This window comes from Triticum urartu, chromosome 6 (assembly GCF_003073215.2).
Source record: "Triticum urartu cultivar G1812 chromosome 6, Tu2.1, whole genome shotgun sequence".
Lineage (NCBI taxonomy): Eukaryota > Viridiplantae > Streptophyta > Magnoliopsida > Poales > Poaceae > Triticum > Triticum urartu.
In genome coordinates, this window is record NC_053027.1 from 495,184,338 (window position 1) to 495,210,759 (window position 26,422).

A 26,422-nucleotide genomic window follows, 5' to 3' on the forward strand; every position below is an offset into this window, starting at 1 on the left:
CATGCGAATGAGAAGGGTCAGGGGCACGTTCGTCCAATTTCTTCGGGCGAGCAGTTTTTCACCGTGGCTATAAATACCCCTCCTTCACTTCCTCACTTCTTTTACTCCGCTCGACCTCTCTCTCCAGCTCGAGCTTCTCAAACCCTAGCGCCGCCGCTACTTCATCGCCGCCGGTGAGGAAGAGCTTCACTGTCTCGACCTCGTCGCCGATGTACTCGCGCCGACCGTGGACATCTTCACTCCGCCGCCGCCGTAGCTGTCTTCCTCCGCCAAGTTAGGGCGTGGAAGATCTGCATAGACGAACTTCACATCTCCTCACTCCAATTCGTCGTGTTCTTCGTCCAGGGTAAATAAAAGTTACTTTTACTGCCCTCATTGATTCGAATGATTATCTACAAAATCTTCAAAAGTGTTTTTCTTCATATCTTCACACACTGAACACCTCACAAAGTCATCTGTTCTTGATTCGTTTCTCTAAGCATCATTTTTCTTCAAGATTCCTCAATTGTGTGGATCTTCGATCTATACAACTCTGGAACCTAAGACAAAGAACGCTTAGTGAAAATCTTCAAGACTCATCTGGTCAAATTCCTCAAACTTGTTCTTTTTGAAAAATCTTCTGAGAACACATATGACCTCTCCAAATTCCTCGCAACTATACTCTGTTCACAGGTACACATGTCTGCTGCTGAATCACTAGGTTCTCATCAACTTAACTCATTTGCAGCGTTCCTCGAAGAAAAGTTGCATACTTCTTCAGAGAATTCGATTGTTCAAATTCCTCAACTAAAGAAAATGGCTGATGGTAAAAGGCCACAGAAGGGAGGAAAGAGGCCTGAGGTAAATACAGCGTTTGAAATCCCTGATGACATATATGCTGGGTACTGCACACCTACTAAGGAAACCAAGAATGAGCGCAAAGTGCGCATTCAGAAGATAGAGAGGAGATGGGCAAGAGAATGGAGGGAGTACAGATATGTCACTCCTAAGTACATGAAGAAATTCGCACTCAATCCTCCATGCCCAAGAGCACCAATGGCACCTGGCCAAATTGCTGATCCCACCAGCCTCAAGCATGGTGAGGACTATCCTGATGAATGGGCCAAGGGCCAAGCCAAGTTGGTCAAGCAAGCCAGAGAAGCAGTGAGGAAATTCAATGAAGACTCTGCTGCTGCCTCTGCTGAGGCCTTTGCTATAAAGCCAAAGAAGGCTATGTCAAAGAAGTCTGCGCGCAAGCCAAGTGCTTCACCAACAATGCCCTCAAGGCCAAGTTCATCAGCAATGCCCTCACGGCCAGAATCCTCAAAGCCCTCACGGCAAATTCCTCATGCTTCTCCTGCTCCTTCAAAATCCTCAGCACCTCCTCCAAAGTCCTCAGCTGTTCCGACAAAGTCCTCAGCACCTGCGCATCTGGCCTCGTGCCAAAGGACTGCAGGCATCTCCATTGCCTCTGGTGTCTCAGCAAGCTCCTTAGCTGCACCAAATTCTTCAGCTGCCCCCTCACTGCTGAAGACAAAGGCCACTGCTGGACGAGGTCCGCGCCCAAGTCCTCAAAAGAATCAGGTCACTTTCCAAGTGTCGTCTGATGAAGACAAAGCTGATGATGATGAACTTGCCGAAATCATCAGAGACAGGCAAGTCAGGGCCGCTAGAGCCAAAGGATCTGAGGTGCCACTGCTTTTGGATCCCAAGTTGATCCTCGACTACATTGATGTTTGGCACAAGGACCCCAACACTCCCATGCCTGACTTCAAGCTGACTCCTGGCCAAAGTCACATGCTGACCCACTTCATTCAAGAAGAAAAGTGGAAATTTGAGAAGGCCAGGCAGATCAAGAAGGCCCAGTACAAGAAAGAGAAATTTCTGAAGAACAACGTTGTCACTATGACAACTGATGAACTTGTAAAAATCCAATCTGAAATCAAAACCCTCAGCGATGACTTCAAAGCCTACTATGCTGATTGGCAAGGAGCCAAAGTTAGATTTGTAAAGATAACTGAACAGTTCACTTCAAATGTTGCTACCCCAACGCAACAGGAAATTCCTCAGGCTGAAGCATCTGCTCCTGCACCAGCTTCAACTCCAATCCTTCCATCTGCATCAGATGTGAAGAAGACCAAGGCTGCAGAGCGTGCTGCAGTGGAGAAAAGGAAAGCATTAGCTGCTTCAGATTCTTCATCTCCGAAGAAAATGAAGCCTCTGACAAGTTCATTTGCACATCCGATTGATGTTGTTCCCATCTCAACCAGGCCATCAAAGGACCTTGTTCCTTTTGATGAAGAATATGTGATCCCCAGCGGATCTGATGAAGAAACTCCTTCTGCTACTTCGTCTGAACCATTGGATGAAGAAATTGAAGTGGATGCAATCCCTTCAACACCTATCAGCTCCTCGCCTATGCCTCAGTTCACAGCTGAAGAGGCTGGCGTTGAAGAAATGGAAGATGAAGATGTGGACATTGGCTGCCCCACACCCGTAATCAGTGATGAATTCTGGGAAAGTCAGCATCCAAACTCTCCAATGTTCACCCCTCTACAGCAAATTCCTCAGTCCCCCACACAAACTATTCACATGGGCTCTGAAGAAACTCATCACACTGCATCTGTCCATGAGGAAATTCCAGCCACTAGCGCTGAAGAAACTGCTGCTGCTGAACAACCAATAACGCAGATTGCCACTGAGGAAGAACCACAAATTCCTCATCCTGAAGAACCTGCGATTGAGATTCCTGAGGTCGTGATGCAACTCACTAACACTCCTCTGCCGAAGCCAAAGGATCCATTCTCACGCAAACAAAAGTTCAAGGCTGATGATTTCTTCGGCGAGCACGTATTCTTCGAAGATTACAACCCATATGACTGTGCTCGCATTAGGAAGAGGCGTTTCTGGACTGCTAGTCAAGCCAATTTCTATTCCTCAGTGTTGTTCAACAAGGAGAAGATTTTCTACCATGAGCATATTCCTCATGTGGATATGGAATCTCTGCCGTGCTTCGCACAAGTCCTCAGTGTTCTTCACGACGCTGGAATGCTCAATTTTTGCTCTAACATCTGCGATTGGAATGAAGAACTGATTCTTCAATTCTATGCAACGCTGCACATCACCGGAAATGCTGAAGATGTGAATTCATGGGTGCTGGACTGGATGTCTGAAAACACTCACTACACTGCACCAGCCTCTGAATTGCTTCGTGCTCTACCACTTAGTCCTCCCCTTGAAGAAGCTCGCTGCATCTACAGTGAACCTGAGCTCACACATCATTACATGCAAGTGCTGACGAAGTCTTTGAAACCAGGTCAAACACCAAGAACCAAATTCCTTGTGAAGGAATTGTTGTACGTGCCCAGAACTGTCTGTCGTATTCTTACGAGGACAATCAGTCCCATCAAAGGCCACGACTCATCTGATGAGGAAATTGTTGGCATCATGAAGAATCTGGTATTCAACATCGTTCATGGCATTCCTGTCAATTATCACGATTTCTTCATGAGGACTATGGCCAATGTTGCACTGTCTCCGTTTGAGCTGAAGCCTTATGCACCTTGGATCATAAGATTCCTCAGGACAAGGTCTTCACTCAACTACAAAGCTGATTTCCAGAATCATCTCAGCTACTTGCCCCAATTGAAGTCCTCAAGCAGACATATTCCTCAGTTGATGGAAAGGGCAAGGCACCATCTGTAATTGATGAAGGCATTCGTCCATTGGATGGTCGGTTTCGCAAAGCTGCATCTTATTCCACCAATGATGACTCTGCCACACATGACTCTGCCAATGCTCCCAAGTCCACTCCTCAAGCCACTGCTCCGCGCGTGATGACTGACCGTGAACTTCTGCTTAGTCTTCACCAGAAGGTGGATCGAAATCACAAATGGGTTAAGCGTCAGTTTGGTTCACTTCTTCACAACATGACTGCCACACACAATGCAGTGAAGAAAAACCACTACTACCTCCATCAAGTCTTTGGTCGCACCTGGGAAATCCTGTCACATCTGTATGGTGAAGAAGATCTGAAGAACATGGGTCTTAATGAAGATTTTGACTGGTCTGCACCTCCACCAAAGAAATTCAAGAAGGTCAAGGTTCCTTCTCTGGTGGCCAGCTCATATTCTTCATCGCGCGACACTGATGAACATGAAGATTTGGACGACACTGCGGCAGGCCCTACTACAACAACCAACCCCAACAACGCTGGCGCTCCTTCATCAACTTGATTATCTTCAGGGGCGTTAGTCCTCAGTTTCGATCCTTTTGGTCATTCGATGACAAAGGGGAGAAATTTGAGTTAGCCTTCAAGCGGGTCTATTTTAACGCCCATATACAATGTTTTTTTATCCGCTAAGTTACAACTCTCATTCTTCTGAAACTTTATTGGATCGAGTTGTAATCTTAAACCCGATGGTGCTCTGATACTTTTGATGCACTGTGCTCTGACACTCTTGATGCACTATTCTGCATGCTTATTCCTCGTTAATATTATTGCACGCATGCTGAATTTCATCAAGCACCATATTTCATCATGCATTTCAAATTATTCATATCATATGTTAAATGCGTGTATGAATTACAAGATATAGGGGGAGATCTCCATGATTCAACTCTTCAAGTGTGCATTGCTTCAAAAGCAAATTCCTCACTATGCACATCTTCAGGGGGAGTTCTTCTATATCTTGCAATCAAATTCCTCAATATCAGTATTTACACTTCATATGTTTATCCCCGTTGAAAACTTAACCTATATTGTCATCAAGCACCAAAAAGTGGGAGATTGTAAGTGCATCTAGTGCCCCTTAGTGATTTTGGTGTATTGAAGACTTATAGGTTAAGGGACTAATGCGTGTGTGAGTGTACACAGGTCTATAAGTCTATGAGGAGTTTGATATTTACAGGAAAAGTCGACCCCTAAAAATGAATATCTTCGACTGAAGATTTTGGTATTTCTGAAGACTTTCATGAAGACTTTGAAAGTGAAGAAATTGGTGTGTCCGTGAAGACTTGATATTCATGCGAGGAATATGAAGCTTGAAGACTTTCGTTTTCATAGTTTTGTTTTTCACTTTCTGGAGTCATAGGAAACACCGTACTGTTAAAGGGGGTCGAGGAAATACTAAGGAAAAATTTCCATGTGATGCTCAACTCAAAATCCTACACCTACCAATCCCTTCGAGTGAAGCCATTGGAAATCTCATACACTTCAGTCAATTTCTTCAGTGACAGAGACGAAGTTCTTCTGGTCTCTGAGGAATTTGTCCTGACTGAGGAGTTAGGAATTCGCCAGTGTGGATTGCCTACATAGTGAGGAACGTGATAGCCCTGAGGATTTTGCTACTCAAAATTCCGACCGTTGTTGTTCTATGCGCCAGCTGTTACAAAATATCTATCCACCTAACGGTCATATCATTGAAGGGCATTTATGTCTTATCATGTCGGGCTGCTCCCTAGGCTATAAATAGCCGCCCCCTACAACCACTAGCTGGTTGGCTGCTCCGAGATAAACTGACACTTGTCATTTGAGAGCAACCCATCCTCCGAGGACTTTGAGCAAAAATCATCAAGTGAGGAAAAACCAAAAACCCAAACACCTACAAACCCCAAGTGATTGAGCATCACTGAAGAGATTGATCCTGAGTGGATCCGACGCTTGTTACCTTTGAAGACTGTGCTTCTTCCAGACGGTTAGGCGTCATGGTCTAGAGCATCCAAGAGGAATTGTGGATCGCCGGGTGACCAAGTTTGTGAAGGTTTGGAAGTCGCCTGAAGACTTACCATGAGTGATTCGACGTGGTCTGTGTGACCTTAGTTCAAGGAGAATACTGTGAGGACTGGGTGTCTTGGACTAAGTGTCCTTGACTGGGTGTCCGGGACTATGTGTCCTCGAGTTTAAATACTCAGCCGCTCCAACCATACGTACAACTGAGACAGCAGTTGGAACTGGTCTACCAAATCATTGTCTTCACCGAGCTTACTGGTTCTATTTCCTCAACTCTTTCATTTCCTCATAACTATGCTGTATGTTTGTTCATATCTGTGTTTGAAGACTTTGACTGAAGACTTTCTCAATTTCCTCAGTTCAATTTCTTCAGTCTGTTTTTCTTCATCCTGTGTTATCCTGTGATTATGCTTCCTGTACTCTGTGCCTGTATTCATTTCATCATGATGACTATGCTTGTATTCTGTTATGTTTACCTTTGAGTACATATTCCGCTGCTAGTAGTTCTTCGCTAAGGAATTTCCTCACCGGCAAATTCCTCAGTGAAGAATTTCATAAAAATCGCCTATTCACCCCCCTCCTAGTCGACATAACGCACTTTCAGTTTGGAACCTGAGGATCATCCTCATAGATGCCAAGAAAGATTATGTCCTAGAAGCACCACTAGGTGACGCACCCATCCCAGAGAACCAAGACGTTATGAACGCTTGGCAGTCATGTGCTGATGATTACTCCCTCGTTCAGTGCGGCATGCTTTACAGCTTAGAACCGGGGCTCCAAAAGTGTTTTGAGAGACACGGAGCATATGAGATGTTTGAAGAGCTGAAAATGGTTTTCCAAGCTCATGCCTGGGTCGAGAGATATGAAGTCTCTGACAAGTTCTTCAGTTGTAAGATGGAGGAAAATAGTTCTGTCAGTGAGCACATACTCAAAATGTCTGGGTTGCATAACCGCTTGACTCAGCTGGGAGTTAATCTCCCGGATGACGCAGTCATTGACAGAATCCTTCAGTCGCTTCCACCGAGCTACAAGAGCTTTGTGATGAACTTCAATATGCAGGGGATGGAAAAGACCATTCCTGAGGTATATTCTATGCTGAAATCAGCGGAGGTGGAAATCAAAAAGGAACATCAAGTGTTGATGGTGAATAAAACCACTAAGTTCAAGAAAGGCAAGGGTAAAAAGAACTTCAAGAAGGACGGCAAGGGAGTTGCCGCGCCCGGTAAGCAAGCTGCCAAGGAGAAGTCAAAGAATGGACCCAAGACTGAGACTGAGTGTTTTTATTGCAAGGGAAGTGGTCACTGGAAGCGGAACTACCCCAAATACTTAGCGGACAGGAAGGCCGACAACACTAAAGGTATATGTGATATACATGTAATTGATGTGTACCTTACCAGTACTCGTAGTAGCTCCTGGGTATTTGATACCGATGCGGTTGCTCACATTTGTAACTCAAAGTAGGAGCTGCGGAATAAGCGGAGACTGGCGAAGGACGAGGTGACAATGCGCGTCGAGAATGGTTCCAAGGTCGATGTGATCGCCGTCGGCACGCTGCCTCTACATTTACTTACGAGATTAGTTTTAAACCTCAATAATTGTTATTTAGTGCCAGCTTTGAGCATGAACATTGTATCAGGATCTCGTTTAATTAGAGATGACTACTCATTTAAATCCGAGAATAATGGTTGTTCTATTTATATGAGAGATATGTTTTATGGTCATGCTCCGCTGGTGAATGGTTTATTCTTAATGAATCTCGAGCGTAATGTTACACATAGTCATAGTGTGAATACCCCAAGATGTAAGGTTGATAATGATAGTCCCACATACTTGTGGCACTGCCGCCTTGGTCACATAGGTGTCAAACGCATGAAGAAGCTCCATGCAGATGGACTTTTGGAGTCTCTTGATTACGAATCATTTGACACATGCGAACCGTGCCTCATGGGTAAAATGACCAAGACTCCATTATCAGGAACAATGGAGCGAGCAACCAACTTATTGGAAATCATACATACTGATGTGTGCGGTCCAATGAGTGTTGAGGCTCGCGGTGGCTATCGTTATATTCTCACCCTCACTGATGACTTGAGTAGATATGGGTATGTATACTTAATGAAACACAAGTCTGAGACCTTTGAAAAGTTCAAGGAATTTCAGAGTGAGGTTGAGAATCAACGTGACAGGAAAATCAAGTTCTTGCGATCAGATCGTGGGGGAGAATACTTGAGTCACGAATTTGGCACACACTTAAGGAAATGTGGAATAGTTTCACAACTCATGCCACCTGGAACACCTCAGCGTAATGGTGTGTGTCGGTGTCAAAACCGGTGGATCTCGGGTAGGGGGTCCCGAACTGTGCGTCTAGGCCGGATGGTAACAGGAGACAAGGGACACGAAGTTTTACCCAGGTTCGGGCCCTCTCGATGGAGGTAAAACCCTACGTCCTTCTTGATTAATATTGATGATATGGGTAGTACAAGAGTATATCTACCACGAGATCGAGGAGGCTAAACCCTAGAAGCTAGCCTATGGTATGATTGTTGATGTGTATGTTGTCCTACGGACTAAAACCCTCCGGTTTATATAGACACCGGGTAGGGTTAGGGTTACATAGAGTCGGTTACAATGGTAGGAGATCTGCATATCCGTATCGCCAAGCTTGCCTTCCATGCCAAGGAAAGTCCCTCCCGGACACGGGACGAAGTCTTCAATCTTGTATCTTCATAGTCCAGGAGTCCGGCTGAAGGTATAGTCCGGCCATCCGAACACCCCCTAATCCAGGACTCCCTCAGTAGCCCCTGAACCAGGCTTCAATGACGACGAGTCCGGCACACATATTGTCTTCGGCATTGCAAGGCGGGTTCCTCCTCCAAGTACTTCGTAGAAGGTTTTGAACACAATGTTAGTGTCCGGCTCTGCAAAATAAGTTTCCACATATTGCCATAGAGAGAATAATGTTTACACAAATCTAATCTGCTGACGTATTCCGTAGTGTGTCATCACACCACGGCCAAGCTTTTATTCGAACCGTTTTACTGTCCCATCTCAGCGCGTTATGCGAGGCGGTTTCCTTGGCACGTCTTGTTAAAGCAGAGATCGTGTCCCCTTATTCCGGGATTCTCATCAATACGGGCGTGGGTAACCCAACCGCGCCATCGATTACGGCGCTTGGAGATAAGCGAGTTTTATCAGGCTAGTGGGGACATGTAGCTGCGTCCACCCATATAAGGGGATAAAGATCCACCTTTTCACCTACGCCTTCTTCCTCCTTCGCATATCCATTCTTGCGCACTCGAGCTCCAGCGCCCAAGTCCGCACTCCTCACCTCAACCTTCTCCAGCCATGTCTGGAGCGGGAGGCAAGTGGATGATCTCCTCCATCACAGAGGGACACATCAAAAATCTGAGGAAGGACGGATACCTGTCTAACGACATCGCGTACTGGCTCCCCGAGAAGGGGCAGCTCATCCCCACCCCTAGGCCCCATGAGAGGGTGGTGTTTCTCCCCCATTTCCTCCGCGGACCGGGCTTCCCTCTCCACCCATTTGTCCGGGGGCTCATGTTCTACTACGGCCTGGATTTCCACGATCTGGCCCCGAACTTCGTCCTCAACATCTCGGTGTTTATCGTCGTGTGCGAGGCCTTCCTTCGCATCCGCCCCCATTTCGGGCTCTGGCTCAAGACTTTCAACGTCAAGCCGAAGGTGGTGCGCGGCAGCCAGGCGGAGTGCGGAGGCGCCATGGTGGGGAAGATGGCCAACGTCCTATGGTTTGAGGGCCCCTTTGTGGAGACCCTGAAGGGGTGGCAATTGGGGTGGTTTTACATCACCGAGCCACGCGACGCCGAATGGGTCGCACCTCCCGAGTTCCGGTCCGGACCCCTAACGCGGCTCACGTCCTGGAAAGAGACGGGCCTGTCGTGGGGTAAAAAAGAAGAGCTGACCGGACTCCAAACATGCGTCAAAACCCTGGTGGACAAGAAGCTCGAACTTGTCAACGTAGTCCAGGTTATGCTCATCCGCTTGATCCTCCCATGCCAACAACGGGCTTTCAACCCATGGGAGTTCGACCCGACGCGGCACCAAACTCTGAGTAGGCTCTTCGACACGACGTACGAAGATGCCTGGAAGGTGCTTTTCAAGGGCGCCGAGGCTCTCGCATCCGCTACTAAGGATCGCGGATTCAGTGCGCAGCGTCACGCTCTTGTGGTAAGCTGTTTTTTTCCTTTTACAGGGTATCAGTTTTCCATAGTTTGACTCTATGCGGGATCTAAGCTCCCTTTCCTCTGACAGGATTGGCAGGTGATGTCCGGACAGATCAACTGTCCGGCCCCTTTGCCCGAAGGCCCAGTGGACGCTTGCTTGGCGAGGCTGCTGGTTCCGGCACCCTATGTGGTGCCGGAGAAGAAGGTCAAGAAGAAGGCCGCGGGGACTCGAAAGAGTGCCCGACGCCCGGAAGTGTTGGATTCATCATCCGATGAATCCAAGACGCACTCCTCTCGCGAAGACGAGGAGGAGGAAGAAGAAGAGACCCCTCCCCCTCCAGCGGGGGAAGGGAAGAAAAGGAAGGCTGCCCCAACTGGGGAGGCTGAAGGGTCCAAGAAGGGGAAAACCCTTCCTCCGGACTGCTCCACCGACACTGACGGCAGCGGAGAGGAGTGGGAACCTAGAGCCAAGCCCCTGGCCAAATCGTAAGTATCCGTATACCAGAGTAATTCATAATATTCGTTTATTGTACAGCTTTCCCTCACGTCGAATATGTTTATGCAGCCCACCCAAAGACCGGCTCAACGCGTCATCGAGCGGCTCACTGGACTCGTCGGATGTGAACTCACTTTCGACGAATTCCTCCCCCTGCCCTACGGATGACACCGAGGTGTTGTCCCAACAGGTTCCAAGCTGGGAGGAGGTGGTCCTGGAGGCGCTGCAAGGCGACCTCCCGGACTCCAGGAGTAAAGGGGATGAAACCCCCCAGGAATCCAAGTCCGGCGCGAGGCCGGACACCGCTCCGGAACCTTCAAGGGTTCTAGAGTCCAGCGGGGGACCTCCTTCCAAGAGGAGCAAGTCCACTGTGTCGGCGGCCTCTGTCCAACAGGAGGCGCCGGACAATATGTTGGAGGCGCTCCAAGGCGCCTCCATCGACGAGGAGCACCGCGCTATTATGAGTGCGGTGGTCCAAAAGGTTCAGTCCGCCAAAAACGGACTGACTAAAGCTTGTACTAGCCTTTTGACAGGCTTTGAGGTAAGTAAAGAAAGTGTAAATAATAGTACCGCATAGAGAGTAGCCCCTGATGCTCTGTTTGGCGTTCGGGAAGAAAAGCCGAATAGAGGATCAAATAGAACTCGCAGGAGTCTAACAAAAATGAGTCAATATGCATGTGCAGGCTACCCTGCTTGCGTCCGCCGCACTGATTGCGAAAGTGGACACGCTAAAGCAGGACCTCGAAAGGACCAAGAAGCAGCTCGAGGACAATGAAGGTAAGAAATACCTTGTTAATAAAAAGGGTGCAATTGCAAAAAATGACAGGATTATCGTGGCTATTGTAGGGGCCACATCTGAGGTGGCGACCCTTAAGCAAGCGATGGACGAGGCCGAGAAGAGGGCAGCCTCGGAGCGCACCGAGCGGGAGAAGTATGAGGCCGAAGTTGGCAAGGTGCGGCAAGAGCTTCAGGCTCTCATGGAAAAGCATGAGAGTTTGGAGCTTGACTCAAAGACGCGAGCGTCCGAGCTCGCGGTGGCTATTGAAAATGCCAAGTCTGCCAAGGCTGAATCCCAGAAGACCCTCCAAGAGTTGGATGAGGTGAAGAAGATCACGGCGGGTAAGGCATTCTTTATGCAAAGCCAACACATAAACGTGAGTTACTTGTTACTTACCCGAATCCGGAGCTCTCCAGGAGCGTTCGCAGATCTTCCCCGGAGTGTATCCGATGCCGCCGCATTCTATCGAGCCGAGGAGGGCAGCTCGACGGAGAAGGTGTTCTGGTCTCAGTACACTGAGGCCGGACACCCCGTGCCCCTGAGCAACCAGCTGAAGCAACTGGTCGAGCTCCACAAGGCGGCCGAACAGGCCATGAAGGGCCTCATTGTTCGGCTGTGGCCTGGAGGGGCCCTGCCTGGGAGCTATTTTGGGGCTGGTGCGGCGGTTTGTGGAGGCCTGTCCACGGCTTGAAGTCATCAAGCGCTCTGTCTGCATTGAAGGTGCCCGTAGGGCCCTTGCCCGTGCTAAGGTGCACTGGGGCAAGCTGGATGCTGAGAAGCTGGTGAAGGACGGGCCACCGCCGGGGAAAGAGCATCGCAAGCCCGAGAACTACTATAAGGATGTTCTAAAGGGTGCCCGCCTTGTGGTGGATGAATGTTCTATGGATGTAATTTTGGATTAAAACTCGCTTGTTTGGTCCTGTGCGCTGAAAACTTGTTCATATGCGCTAAGCAATGCTGTTTGAATTTAAAATATTACCTTCTGTGCGGCTGTTTATGGATTCTGAGAGATGGTGAGTCGTCGGCTTCTGCCCCCGTGCCGCTAGTGCTGGGGTGTTCGGGGATAAACCTGAGCGCTCTTTTTCCCATGGTTGGGTCCTTCGAGGGAGGCGCTCAGCCCAACGAACTAGGCAATCGTACTATAACGCGTGAACACTCTCACTTAGCCATAGAATTCTATAATTTTAAATTTCGGCGAAGCCACTGGTATTCGGAAGACCGAGTTCGGGGCGCTATCCACGCCTTGGCCGGAAAGAGTCGGCTCCTCGCCCTAAGAGGCATAAGTCTTTAGGGACTCAAAAAAACCTCTCGAACAGCGACCAGCTCTCGCTTCATCATGACAGTCAGTTTTAGCTTTCTCCACTGAGGTGCTTGACCCATCTCAACCGGGGCACAATCGCAGTGGTTCTCCTAGTGCTACCTTAGCCGATATAGCGGAACGTAAGGCACCAAAACATAGGAGCCGGGGAAACCCAACTATTGACCCAAGACATGATTCGGAGCCAATGCATATAATGCTATAAGTTCGGGGTGCCGCACTTGTTAAAGTGTTTGGACTTCTCACACCATATTGAGGGGTACTAAAGCCCCTGGCGTATTTTGGCCGTACCAACGTGTACGGGTGCAACATGTCGTTAAGGAACATATATGAAGAAAAAAAGGTAATGCAAAAATAGACGAAAGCTATGCATTGTTTATTAAAAAGGGTTGCAATCAAAGCAGAACGATACAAATAATGCGATAAGTGGAAGGTTGGACTAGTTAACATGTCCGTTCCAGGGGCAAGCCGCGGAATAGTATGCGGAACGGGTATACTGCTCATGATAGAGACCACTTGGGAGTTCCGTAGTGCGGCGTGGCTTGTCTGCTTCCCTGGTTCTTGTATCGTTTTGTGCGGCAATTGAACTCCTGAACAGGCCTTCCGAAGGATGAAGTCCTGAAAGTAAGAGAAAATTAAAGCATCGGCAGCCCCTGGTACAGTTTAAGCTGTGTTTTGGGCATGCCGTGATGGTGCCCCTCCCCCTGTGCCCATGGTATCTCTAGAGCGTAGTTATGTACGCGAAGTACTGGCGTCGCCTTTTTGTGAGGGTTGGGGTTGGGGCCGCATTGCTACGCCTGCTCGGATCGTGCCAGGAGGTCTTGTTGTAGGTTACTCCGGGCACGCTTGACGGTGTCCGGTCGTTTAGTGGCCGGGACTGGAGAACTGCCTGGAGAGGCTGCTTTGAACTTCTGCTGCAAGGGCCGCCGTGTGCTCCTCCGTTCGGAGGGAGCGTTCGGTGTTTCCATTGACCGTAATTACTCCTCGAGGACCTGGCATCTTGAGCTAAAGGTATGCGTAATGCGGTACCGCATTGAACTTAGCGAATGCGGTTCGCCCGAGTAGTGCATGATAGCCACTGCGAAACGGGACTATGTCGAAGATTAACTCCTCACTTCGGAAATTATCCGGAGATCCGAAGACCACTTCAAGTGTGACTGAGCCTGTACAGTTGGCCTCTACACCTGGTATTACGCCTTTAAAGGTTGTTTTGGTGGGCTTAATCCTCGATGGATCTATGCCCATTTTCCGCACTATATCCTGGTAAAGCAGGTTCAGGCTACTGCCACCGTCCATGAGGACTCTAGTGAGATAAAATCCGTCAATAATTGGGTCTAGAACCAATGCGGCGAATCCGCCATGACGGATGCTAGTGGGATGGTCCCTTCGATCAAAGGTGATCGGGCAGGAGGACCATAGGTTGAACTTTGGGGCGACTGGCTCTACCGCGTATACGTCCCTTAACGCATGCTTCCGCTCCCTTTTGGGGACGTGGGTTGCGTATATCATGTTCACCGTCCGCACTTATGGGGGAAAACCCTTCTGTCCACTGTTGTTTGGCGGCCGGGGCTCCTCGTCATCATCGATATGTAGCCCCCTGTCTTCATTTTCGGCGTTTAACTTGCCTGCCTGCTTGAACACCCAGCAATCCCTATTGGTGTGATTGGCTGGCTTTTCGGGGGTGCCATGTATCTGGCACGAGCGGTCGAGTATTCGGTCCAAACTAGACGGGCCCCTAGGGTTCCTTTTGAATGGCTTTTTCCGCTGACCAGATTTAGAGCCTCTGAATCTAGCGTTAACTGCCGTATCCTCAGCATTGTCGCCGTTAATGCGGTGCTTCTGCTTGTTGCGACGCGACCTGCCACTACTGTCCCTAGTGTCCGAGTTACTAGGGTTCTTGGTCATATTGTTGCTATGAGCAAGCCAGATGTCTTCTCCCGCGCAAAAGCGGGTCATGAGTGTCGTGAGTGCTGCCATAGATTTCGGCTTTTCCTATCCAAGGTGCCGGGCCAGCCACTCGTCACGGATATTGTGCTTGAAGGCTGCTAGGGCCTCAGCGTCTGGACAGTCGACTATTTGATTTTTATTTGTTAGGAACCGTGTCTAGAATTGCCTGGCCGATTCTTCTGGCTGCTGAATGACGTGACTTAGGTCATCGGCGTCTGGGGGTCGCATGTAAGTGCCCTGGAAATTGTCGAGCAATGTGGCTTCCAGGTCCTCCCAACAACTGATTGATCCTGTTGGCAAGCTGTTAAGCCAATGCCGAGCTGGTCCTTTAAGCTTGAGTGGGAGGTATTTGATGGCGTGGAAATCATCGCCGCGGGCCATGTGGATATGAAGGAGATAATCCTTGATCCATACCGCAGGTTCTGTTGTGCCATCATATGATTCGATGTTTACGGGTTTGAAACCCTCGGGGATTTGATGATCCCTTATTTCGTCTGTAAAGCAGAGTGGGTGTGCGGCGCCTCTGTACTGGGCTATATCGTGACGTAGCTCCAATGAGCCTTGTCTACTGTGTTCGGCCCCGCCGAATTTGTGGCCGGCATGACGGTTACCGTCTCGAGCCGTGGGGCGCCCACGCGATCCGTAGATCGATCTTGTTTGCCTTGCCTTGTCCACCAGCATGTCTTGTAAGTCCGGCGCATATTCCCGTGCCTTGGTACGGAGTGCGGTTTGAGTGGAGGGCCGAGAGGCCTCTCTGTCGCGACCACGAGGTGGCCGGTCGGCCGCATCAAGTGCTTCCTCCTCTAATCGGGGTAGCAACCTGCGCTTTGGGTAGCTCTTGGAGGGGCGTTCGAGTTAATGCTCTTCGGCCGCAAGGACTTCAGTCCATCAGTCGACTAGCAAATCTTGATCAGCCTTAAGCTATTGTTGTTTTTTCTTGAGGCTTCTTGCCGTGGCCATAAGCCTACGTTGAAAACGCTTTTGCTCGACGGGATCCTCCGGCACGACGAATTCATTGTCGTCGAGGCTTGCCTCGTCTTCGGAGGGAGGCATATAATTATCGTCCGCAACCTCTATGTTTGCCGCTCTCTCATGAGGGCTGGTTTCTCCATCCTCCTGTGCTAAATCTTGCTGGAGGGGGTTTTCTTCGGCGCTTTCTGGAGTATTATTATCTCCTGTGCTGGAATCACCGTGTTTGTTTTGGCGGGATTTTGAGCGGCGTCGTTGACGCCGGCGCTTAGGCTATTTCTTGGAGGGGTCATCCTCCACTGTTCCATCGCCATCTCCCTCTTTTGGGGTGTCCACCATGTATATGTCATATGACGAGGTGGCTTTCCAGGGCCTAGTAGGCGCTGGTTCTTCATCATCTCCTTCATCGGCGTCCATACCGTCGATATCTTCGGAGTCGAAGTCGAGCATGTCGGTTAAGTCGTCGACAGTGGCTACAAAGTGGGTGGTGGGTGGGCTTTGAATTTCTTCATCGTCCGTACCCCAACCTTGCTGACCTAGTCCGGCCAGGGCTCTCCTGATAAAGAGAGAGACTTCAGTGACTTCAGGATATCGCCAAAAGGCGAGTGCTGAAAGATGTCCGCGGTAGTGAACTCCATGATCGGCGCCCAATCGGATTCGATCGGCAGGGGCGCGGGGGGCTCGGAGTCCGGAGAGGAGTCCAGCTCCTTGGAGTCACGGGTCTCGCGGAGTACGGGGCTGGTGCTTGGCTCAATCGCCGTTGGGGTTGCAGCCCCCGAGGTGGCGTCCAACCGCCCATCCTCGATCGGCGCAGTTGGCTCCGCATTAAGGGTCGGAGCCGATGCGGATGCGGCCTCCAGGGCACTATTCGGCGGCAGATCTAGATCATGCTCGTCATGACAGTGCGGCGCGCTCGGCAGTGGCTCAAATATCAAGTCCCCGCGGATGTCAGCTGTGTAGTTTAAATTTCCGAATCTGACCTGACGGCCAGGGGCGTAGCTTTCGATCTGCTCCAGACGGCCAAGCGAATTGGCCCGCAGAGCGAAGCCGCCGAAGACGAAGATCTGTCCAGGGAGGAAGGTCTCACCCTGGAATGCATCGCTATCGATGATCATAGGAGCCATCGAGCCTGACGGCGACGACACAGAGGAACTCTCAATGAAAGCACCAATGTCAGTGTCAAAACCGGCGGATCTCGGGTAGGGGGTCCCGAACTGTGCGTCTAGGCTGGATGGTAACAGGAGACAAGGGACACGAAGTTTTACCCAGGTTCGGGCCCTCTCGATGGAGGTAAAACCCTACGTCCTTCTTGATTAATATTGATGATATGGGTAGTACAAGAGTAGATCTACCACGAGATCGAGGAGGCTAAACCCTAGAAGCTAGCCTATGGTATGATTGTTGATGTGTATGTTGTCCTATGGACTAAAACCCTCCGGTTTATATAGACACCGGGTAGGGTTAGGGTTACATAGAGTCAGTTACAATGGTAGGAGATCTGCATATCTGTATCGCCAAGCTTGCCTTCCACGCCAAGGAAAGTCCCTCCCGGACACGGGACGAAGTCTTCAATCTTGTATCTTCATAGTCCAGGAGTCCGGCTGAAGGTATAGTCCGGCCATCCGAACACCCCCTAATCCAGGACTCCCTCAGTGTGTCCGAACGTCGTAATCGCACTCTATTGGATATGGTGCGATCTATGATGTCTCTTACCGATCTACCGCTGTCATTTTGGGGCTATGCTTTAGAGACTGCCGCATTCACTTTAAATAGGGCTCCGTCAAAATCCGTTGAGACGACACCATATGAATTATGGTTTGGGAAGAAACCTAAGCTGTCGTTTCTAAAAGTTTGGGGATGCGATGCTTATGTCAAGAAACTTCAACCTGAAAAGCTCGAACCCAAATCGGAAAAATGCGTCTTCATAGGATACCCTAAAGAAACTATTGGGTATAACTTCTACCTCAGATCCGAAGGCAAGATCTTTGTTGCCAAGAATGGATCCTTTATAGAGAAAGAGTTTCTCTTGAAAGAAGTAAGTGGGAGGAAAGTAGAACTCGATGAAGTATTACCTCTTGAACCGGTAAGTGGTGGAACTCAAGAAAATGTTCCTGAGGTGCCTGCACCGACTAGAGAGGAAGTTAATGATGATGATCATGAAACTTCAGATCAAGTTGCTACTGAACTTCGTAGGTCCACCAGGACACGTTCCGCAGCAGAGTGGTACGGCAACCCTGTCTTGAAAATCATGTTGTTAGACAACGGTGAACCTTCGAACTATGAGGAAGCGATGGCGGGCCCAGATTCCGACAAATGGCTGGAAGCCATGAAATCCGAGATAGGATCCATGTATGAAAATGAAGTATGGACTTTGACTGACTTGCCCGATGATCGGCGAGCCATATAAAATAAATGGATCTTTAAAAAGAAGACAGACGCGGATGGTAATGTAACCATCTATAAAGCTTGGCTTGTCGCTAAGGGTTATTGACAAGTTCAAGGGGTTGACTACAATGAGACTTTCTCACCCGTAGTGAAGCTGAAGTCCTTCAGAATCATGTTAGCAATTGCCCCATTCTATGATTATGAGATATGGCAAATGGACGTCAAAACGGCATTCCTTAATGGTTTCCTTAAGGAAGAATTGTATATGATGCAGCCGGAAGGTTTTGTCGATCCTAAGAATGCTAACAAGGTGTGCAAGCTCCAACGCTCGATCTATGGGCTGGTGCAAGCATCTCGGAGTTGGAACATTCGTTTTGATGAGATGATCAAAGCATTTGGGTTTACGCAGACTTATGGAGAAGCCTGCATTTACAAGAAAGTGAGTGGGAGCTCTATAGCATTTCTCATATTGTATGTGGATGACATACTGTTGATGGGAAATGATATAGAATTCTTGGAAAGCATAAAGACCTACTTGAACAAGTGTTTTTCAATGAAGGATCTTGGAGAAGCTTCTTACATATTAGGCATCAAGATCTATAGAGATAGATCGAGACGCCTCATTGGTCTTTCACGGAGTACGTACCTTGACAAGATATTGAAGAAGTTCAATATGGATCAGTCAAAGAAGGGGTTCTTGCCTGTATTGCAAGGTACGAGATTGAGCACGGATCAATGCCCGACCATGGCAGAAGATAGAGAAAAGATGAGTGTCGTCCCCTATGCCTCGGCCATAGGGTCTATCATGTATGCTATGCTGTGTACCAGACCTGATGTAAACCTTGCCGTAAGTTTGGTAGGAAGGTACCAAAGTAATCCCGGCATGGAACACTGGACAGCTATCAAGAATATCCTGAAGTACCTGAAGAGGACTAAGGATATGTTTCTCATTTATGGAGGTGACGAAGAGCTCGTCGTAAAGTGTTACGTCGATGCTAGCTTCGACACAGATCTGGATGACTCTAAGTCACAAACCAGATACGTGTATATTTTGAATGGTGGGGCAGTAAGCTGGTGCAGTTGCAAGCAAAGCGTTGTGGCGGGATCTACATGTGAAGCGGAGTACATGGCGGCCTCGGAGGCAGCACAAGAGGCAATCTGGGTGAAGGAGTCCATTACCGACCTAGGAGTCATACCCAATGCGTCGGGTCCGATGACTCTCTTTTGTGACAACACTGGAGCTATTGCCCTTGCCAAGGAGCCCAGGTTTCACAGGAAGACCAGGCATATCAAGCGTCGCTTCAACTCCATTCGTGAAAGTGTTCAAAATGGAGACATAGATATTTGTAAAGTACATACGGACCTGAATGTGGCAGATCCGTTGACTAAACCTCTCCCTAGAGCAAAACATGATCCACACCAGAACTGCATGGGTGTTCGATTCATCACAATGTAACTAGACTATTGACTCTAGTGCAAGTGGGATATTGTTGGAAATATGCCCTAGAGGCAATAAAAAAATGGTTATTATTATATTCCTTTGTTCATAATAATTTTCTATTGTTCATGCTATAATTGTGTTATCTGGAAATCGTAATACATGTGTGAATACATAGACCACAACACGTCCCTAGTGAGCCTCTAGTTGACTAGCTCGTTGATCAAAAGATAGTCATGGTTTCCTGACTATGGACATTGGATGTCATTGATAACGGGATCACATCATTAGGAGAATGATGTGATGGACAAGACCCAATCCTAAGCATAGCTCAAAGATCATGTAGTTCGTTTGCTTAGCTTTTCCGAATGTCAAGTATCATTTCCTTAGACCATGAGATTGTGCAACTCTCGAATACCGTAGGAGTGCTTTGGGTGTGCCAAACGTCACAGCGTAACTGGGTGACTATAAAGGTACACTACTAGTATCTTTGAAAGTGTCTGTTGGGTTGGCACGAATCGAGACTAGGATTTGTCACTCCGTATGACGGAGAGGTATCTCTGGGCCCACTCGGTAATGCAGCATCATAATGAGCTCAATGTGACCAAGTGGTTGATCACGGGATCATGCATTACGGTACGAGTAAAGTGACTTGCCGGTAACGAGATTGAATGAGTTATTGGGATACCGACGATCGAGTCTTGGGCAAGTAACGTACCGATTGACAAAGGGAATTGTATACGGGATTGATCGAATCCTCAACATCGTGGTTAATCCGATGAGATCATCGAGGAGCATGTGGGAGCCAACATGGGTATCCAGATCCCGCTGTTGGTTATTGACCGAAGAGTCGTCTCGGTCATGTCTGCGTGTCTCCCGAACCCGTAGGGTCTACACACTTAAGGTTCGGTGACGCTAGGGTTGTTGAGATATTAGTATACGGTAACCCGAAAGTTGTTCGGAGTCTCGGATGAGATCCCGGACATCACGAGGAGTTCCGGAATGGTCCAGAGGTGAAGATTTATATATAGGAAGTCAAGTTTCAGCCATCGGGAATGTTTCAGGGGTAATCAGTATTGTACCGGGACCACCGGAAGGGTCCCGGGAGTCCACTGGGTTGGGCCACCTATCCCGGAGGGCCCCATGGGCTGAAGTGGGGGGGGGGACCAGCCCCTAGTGGGCTGGTGCGCCCCCCTTGGGCCTTCCCCTACGCCTAGGGTTGGAAACCCTAGGGGTGGGGGTGCCCCACTTGGCTTGGGGGGCACTCCACCCCCATGGCCGCCGCCCCCCTTGGAGATTGCATCTCCTAGGGCCGCCTCCCCCCCTAGGGGTCCTATATATAGTGGGGGGGAGGGAGGGCAGCCGCACCCTAGCCCCTGGCGCCTCCCTCTCCCTCCCGTGACACTCCTCCCTCTCCCTGAGCTTGGCGAAGCCATGCCGAGATCACCGTTGCTTCCACCACCACGCCGTCGTGCTGCTGGATCTTCATCAACTTCTCCTTCCCCCTTGCTGGATCAAGGTGGAGGAGACGTCTTCCCAACCGTACGTGTGTTGAACGCGGAGGTGTCGTCCATTCGGCGCTAGGTCATCGGTGATTTTGATCACGACGAGTATGACTCCATCAACCCCGTTCTCTTGAAAGCTTCCGTGCGCGATATACAAGGATATGTAGATGCACTCCCCTCTCCCTCATTGCTAGATGACTCCGTAGATTGATCTTGGTGATGCGTAGAAAATTTTAAAATTCTGCTACGTTCCCCAACAAAACCCTATCTCGCCGCCACCGCTGCTTCCTCCTCTGTAGCCGCCGCCGCCGCCCCTACCCACCTCCTCCCAATCACCACCATGTCTCGCAAAGCCGAACCCTCCGATGCCGGTTCTTTCGCCGGTGCCACCTTCACATTCGATCGCCTCAATGAGCTCCACATCAAAGACCACGTCCCCGTCGTCCTCGACCTCGACTCACCATCCTACAATGCATGGCGCACCTACTTCGCGCTCCTCTTTCATTCCTACTGCCTCATCGAGCATGTTGACGGTAGCGTCGACATCCGCGACATAAAGGACAGCGATGAGTGGCTTACTGTGGATGCCTGCATCGTTGAGTGGCTTTTTCTCACCATCTCCCCAGGTCTCTTCAACATGGTGAACTCCCATGACCCGTCGGCGTACGCCATGTGGACACGGCTGTGCGACCTCTTCCTCGATAATCAACTCCAGCGCCGTGTTTTCCTCCAAGGGGACTTCTTCACCATGCAGCAAAACGATCTTTGGATCGACGAGTACTGCATGCGGATGAAGGTTCTCGCCGACGAGCTACGCGACGTCGGCATGGTCATCGACGACTCCATCCTCCTCACCAACCTCCTTCGTGGCCTCCACCCCGACCTCGGCCAATCTGCCGCCAACCTCTCCCTCATCACGCCGACGTATGCAAGGCGGTCACGTATCTTCGCATGGAGGCGAAACATCTTCGTCACGCGGCCCGGCAAGCGCTCTCGCCGCGCTCCATGCCGGCACTGTGAAGGGCCTCGCCGCCCTCCCGCAGCCTCCTCGCGTGCCAGCTCCATAGCCGCCCACCGCCCCGGACCAGGGCCGCCAGAAGAGGCAAGGGGCAAGAAGCTCGCGCCGGCCGTGGCCGCAACGGCGGGTCTCAGCCCCGGCAAGCGGCTCCCCCCGCTCCTGCCCAGGCTACGGCGCCCCCGCCCTGGCTCATGGGGTACAACCCCTGGACGGGGGTGGTGCACGCCTACTCGATGCCCCTTCCGCGGGCGCCTGCTCTGGGCCTACTTGGCCCTCGCCCGGCTCACCACCAGCCCCTCTTGGCCGCGCCGGGTGGCTCCGGACCCGCGGCTCTTCGGCGTACAGCGGGACCATGTCGCCCCCCTACGGTGCTGCACCCACCGACTACACCTACGACCTGGTGCTCCTAGCCGCCCTCCACGCCGCCCCTACCCCAAGAAACTACTCTGGCGGCGGGGACTGGTACATGGACACAGGCACTGCTGCTCATATGGCATCACACCTAGGTATCCTCTCTCACGTCTCTCCATACCCCCTTCACTCTCGCATCATTGTCGGTGATGGCTCTACACTTCCCGTCACCCACCACGGCGCGTCCTCCCTCCCTCTCTCATCATCTTCCTTACCTGTCAATAACGTTCTTGTGTCTCCGTCCTTAATCAAAAATTTATGTTATGTTACCGTTGAGTTTGACGAACATGGTTTTTCTGTCAAGGATGCCCACTCTCGGAAGGTTCTGCACCGATGTGATTCCCCCGGCGATTGTTACTCGTGTGGCCCAACAACAAGCCGTGGTCCCGTCGCTCTCCACGCTGATGTCTCTCTCTCTGGTGTGCTCATCTTGGCCATCCCAGCGCCGACGCCCTTCATAAAGTTTTGCGGACTTTTCCTTTTTCATGTAATAAATCGGAGGCACACACCTGTCATGCCTCTCGCGTAGGGAAACATGTTCGTTTGTTGTTTTCTTCTTCATCATCAATTGCCATATTTCCTTTTGATGTTATTCATTGTGATGTTTGGACATCTCCTGTGCCCAGCAATTCGGGTTTATCATATTACCTTGTGATTTTGGATGATTTTTCTCATTTCACTTGGACCTTTCTCTTGCGCCACAAATCCAACGTCGCTTCCTCCCTTCATGCTTTCTACGCTTATGTTGCCACCCATTTTCACCGCACAATTGCTCATCTTCAAACCGACAAGAAAAGGAATTTGATAACCTTGCTATTCGCACCCTCTTATCCACTCATGGCACCATTTTTCGTCTCACATGTCCATATACATATCAGCAAATCGGTCGTGCCGAACGTGTTCTTCACACTCTTAATGAGAGTGTTCGCGCATTGCTCTTCCACGCACACATGCCTGCCCGGTTTTGGCCCAATGCTCTCGCCACAGCTGTTGGGGATCATAGTAATCTCAAAAAAATCCTATGCACACACAGGATCATGGTGATGCACAGCAACGAGAGGGGAGAGTATGTCTACGTACCCTCGTAGACCGAAAGCGGAAGCGTTTTATCAACGCGGTTGATGTAGCCGTACACCTTCACGATCCGTCCCGATCAAGTACCGAACGTATGGCACCTCCGCGTTCAACACATGTTCAGCTCGATGACGTCCTCGCCTTCTCGATCCAGCAAGAGGGGCGAGGTAGTAGATGAGTTCCGGCAGCACGACGGTGTTGGTGAAGAACAATCTCCGCAGGGCTTCGCCTAAGCACTACGAAAACAATGACGGTGGATAAACTAGAGGGGACGGGGTAGCCGGCACACGGCTTGGTGTTTCTTGATGTGTCTTGGGTGCTAGCACTACCCCTCTATTTATATGTTGAGCCTTGGGATCGAAACTTGGAGTAAAAGCCTCCACAAAGTCGGTTTCACCCGAAAGGCAAGAGTCCTTCTCGAACTCCAGGGCCAGATGCCAGGGTTCCCGGCGTCTGGACCCAGACGCCAGGGACCCTGGCGTCTGGCCCCTAGACTCCACAAAACTTCCTTTTGCGCTTTCCAAAAACCTTGTGGGCTTTCCCCTTTGGCCCAAATAAAGTGTTCTTGTACCCAAACATTTTGGGAAACATCCGGAACCCCTTCTGGTGAATTCCGGAACCCTTCCGGAGACCAAACACTATTATCCCATATATCAAACTTTATCTTCGTACCATTCAGGAGTTCCTCGTCATGTCCGTGATCTTATCCGGAACTCCGAACAACATTCGGTTACCAACATACATAACTCATAAATACTATATCATCAATGAACGTTAAGCGTGCGAACCCTACGGGTTCGAGAACTATGTAGACATGACCGAGACACTTCTCTGGTCAATAACCAATAGCGGAACCTAGATGCCCATATTGGCTCCTACATATTCTACGAAGATCTTTATCGGTCGAACTACATAACAACATACGTTGTTCCCTTTGTCATCGGTATGTTACTTGCCCGAGATTGGATCGTCGGTATCTCAATACCTAGTTCAATCTCCTTACCGGCAAGTCTCTTTACTCGTTCTGTAATACATCATCCCGCAACTAACTCATTAGTTACAATGCTTTCAAGGCTTATAGTGATGTGCATTACTGAGTGGGCCCAGAGATACCTCTCCGACAATAAGAGTGACAAATCCTAATCTCGAAATGCGCCAACTCAACAAGTACCTTCGGAGACACCTGTAGAGCACCTTTATAATCACCCAGTTACATTGCGATCTTTGGTAGCACACAAAGTGTTCCTCCGGTAAATGGGAGTTGCATAATCTCATAGTCATAGGAACATGTATAAGTCATGAAGAAAGTGTTGGGGATCGTAGCAGAAATTTAAAATTTTCTACGCATCACCAAGATCAATCTATGGAGTAATCTAGCAACTAGGGGAAAGGGAGTGCATCTACATACCCTTGTAGATCACTAAGAGGAAGCGTTGCAAGAACGCGGATGAGGTAGTTGTACTCGTGGAGATTCAGATTGCGGTCGATTCCGATCTAAGCGCCGAACAACGGCGCCTCCGCGTTCAACACACGTGCAGCCCGGTGACGTCTCCCATGCCTTGATCCAGCAAGGAGAGAGGGAGAGGTTGGGGAAGACTCCGTCCAGCAGCAGCACGACGGCGTGGTGGTGGTGGAGGAGCGCGGTACTCCTGCAGGGCTTCGCCAAGCACTACGAGAGATGAGGAGGGAGAGAGGTAGGGTTGCGCCTTGGGAGAGAGAGACTCGCATGTTGGGCGGTCCCAAAACCTCCACTATATATAGGGGGAGGGGAGGGGCTGCGCCCCCACCTAGGGTTCCCTCCCTAGGGGTGGCGGCAGCCCCCAGATCCCATCTGGGTGGCGGCCAAGGGGGAGAGAGAGGGGCGCACCTAGGGTGGGCCTTAGGGCCCATCTGCCCCTAGGGTTTGCCACCTCTCCTCTTGAGGGCGCCTTGGGCCTTGGTGGTAGGTGCCCCAGCCCACCTAGGGGCTGGTCCCTTCCCACTCTTGGCCCAAGAAAGCCTCCGGGGCTGGTGGCACCTCTCGGTGGACCCCCGAAACCCTTCCGGTGGTCCCGGTACATTACCGGTGATGCCCGGAACACTTCCGGTGGCCAAATCCACACTTCCTATATATCAATCTTTACCTCAGGACCATTCCGGAACTCCTCGTGACGTCCGGGATCTCATCCGGGAGTCTGAACAACATTCAGTAACCGCATACATACTTTCCCTATAACCCTAGCGTCATCGAACCTTAAGTGTGTAGACCCTACGGGTTCGGGAATCATGCAGACATGACCGAGACATCTCTTTGGTTAATAACCAATAGCAGGATCTGGATACCCATGTTGGCTCCCACATGTTTCACGATGATCTCATCGGATGAACCATGATGTCAAGGATTCAATCAATCCCGTATACAATTCCCTTTGTCTACTGGTTGAATCTCATTACCGGCAAGTCTCTTTACTCGTTCCGTAACACATCATCCCGTGATCAAATCCTTGGTCACACTGTGCACATTATGATGATATCCTACCGAGTGGTCCCAGAGATTCCTCTCCGTTACACGGAGTGACAAACCCCAGTCTCGATTCGTGCCAACCCAACAGACACTTTCGGAGATACCTGTAGTGCACCTTTATAGCCACCCAGTTACATTGTGACGTTTGGTACACCCAAAGCATTCCTACGTTATCCGGGAGTTGCACAATCTCATGGTCTAAGGAAATGATACTTGCCATTAGAAAATCTTTAGCAGACGAACTATACGATCTTGTGCTAGGCTTAGGATTGGGTCTTGTCCATCACATCATTCTCCTAATGATGTGATCCCGTTATCAATGACATCTAATGTCCATGGTCAGGAAAATGTAACCATCTATTGATCAACGAACTAGTCAACTAGAGGCTCACTAGGGACATGGTGTTGCCTATGTATCCACACATGTATCTGAGTTTCCTATCAATACAATTATAGCATGGATAATAAACGATTATCATGAACAAGGAAATATAATAATAACCAATTTATTATTGCCTCTAGGGCATATTTCCAACAGTCTCCCACTTGCATTAGAGTCTATAATCTAGTTCACATCGCTATGTGATTAACACTCATAGGTCACATCGCCATGTGACTAACACCCAAGAGTTTACTAGAGTCAATAATCCAGTTCACATCATTAT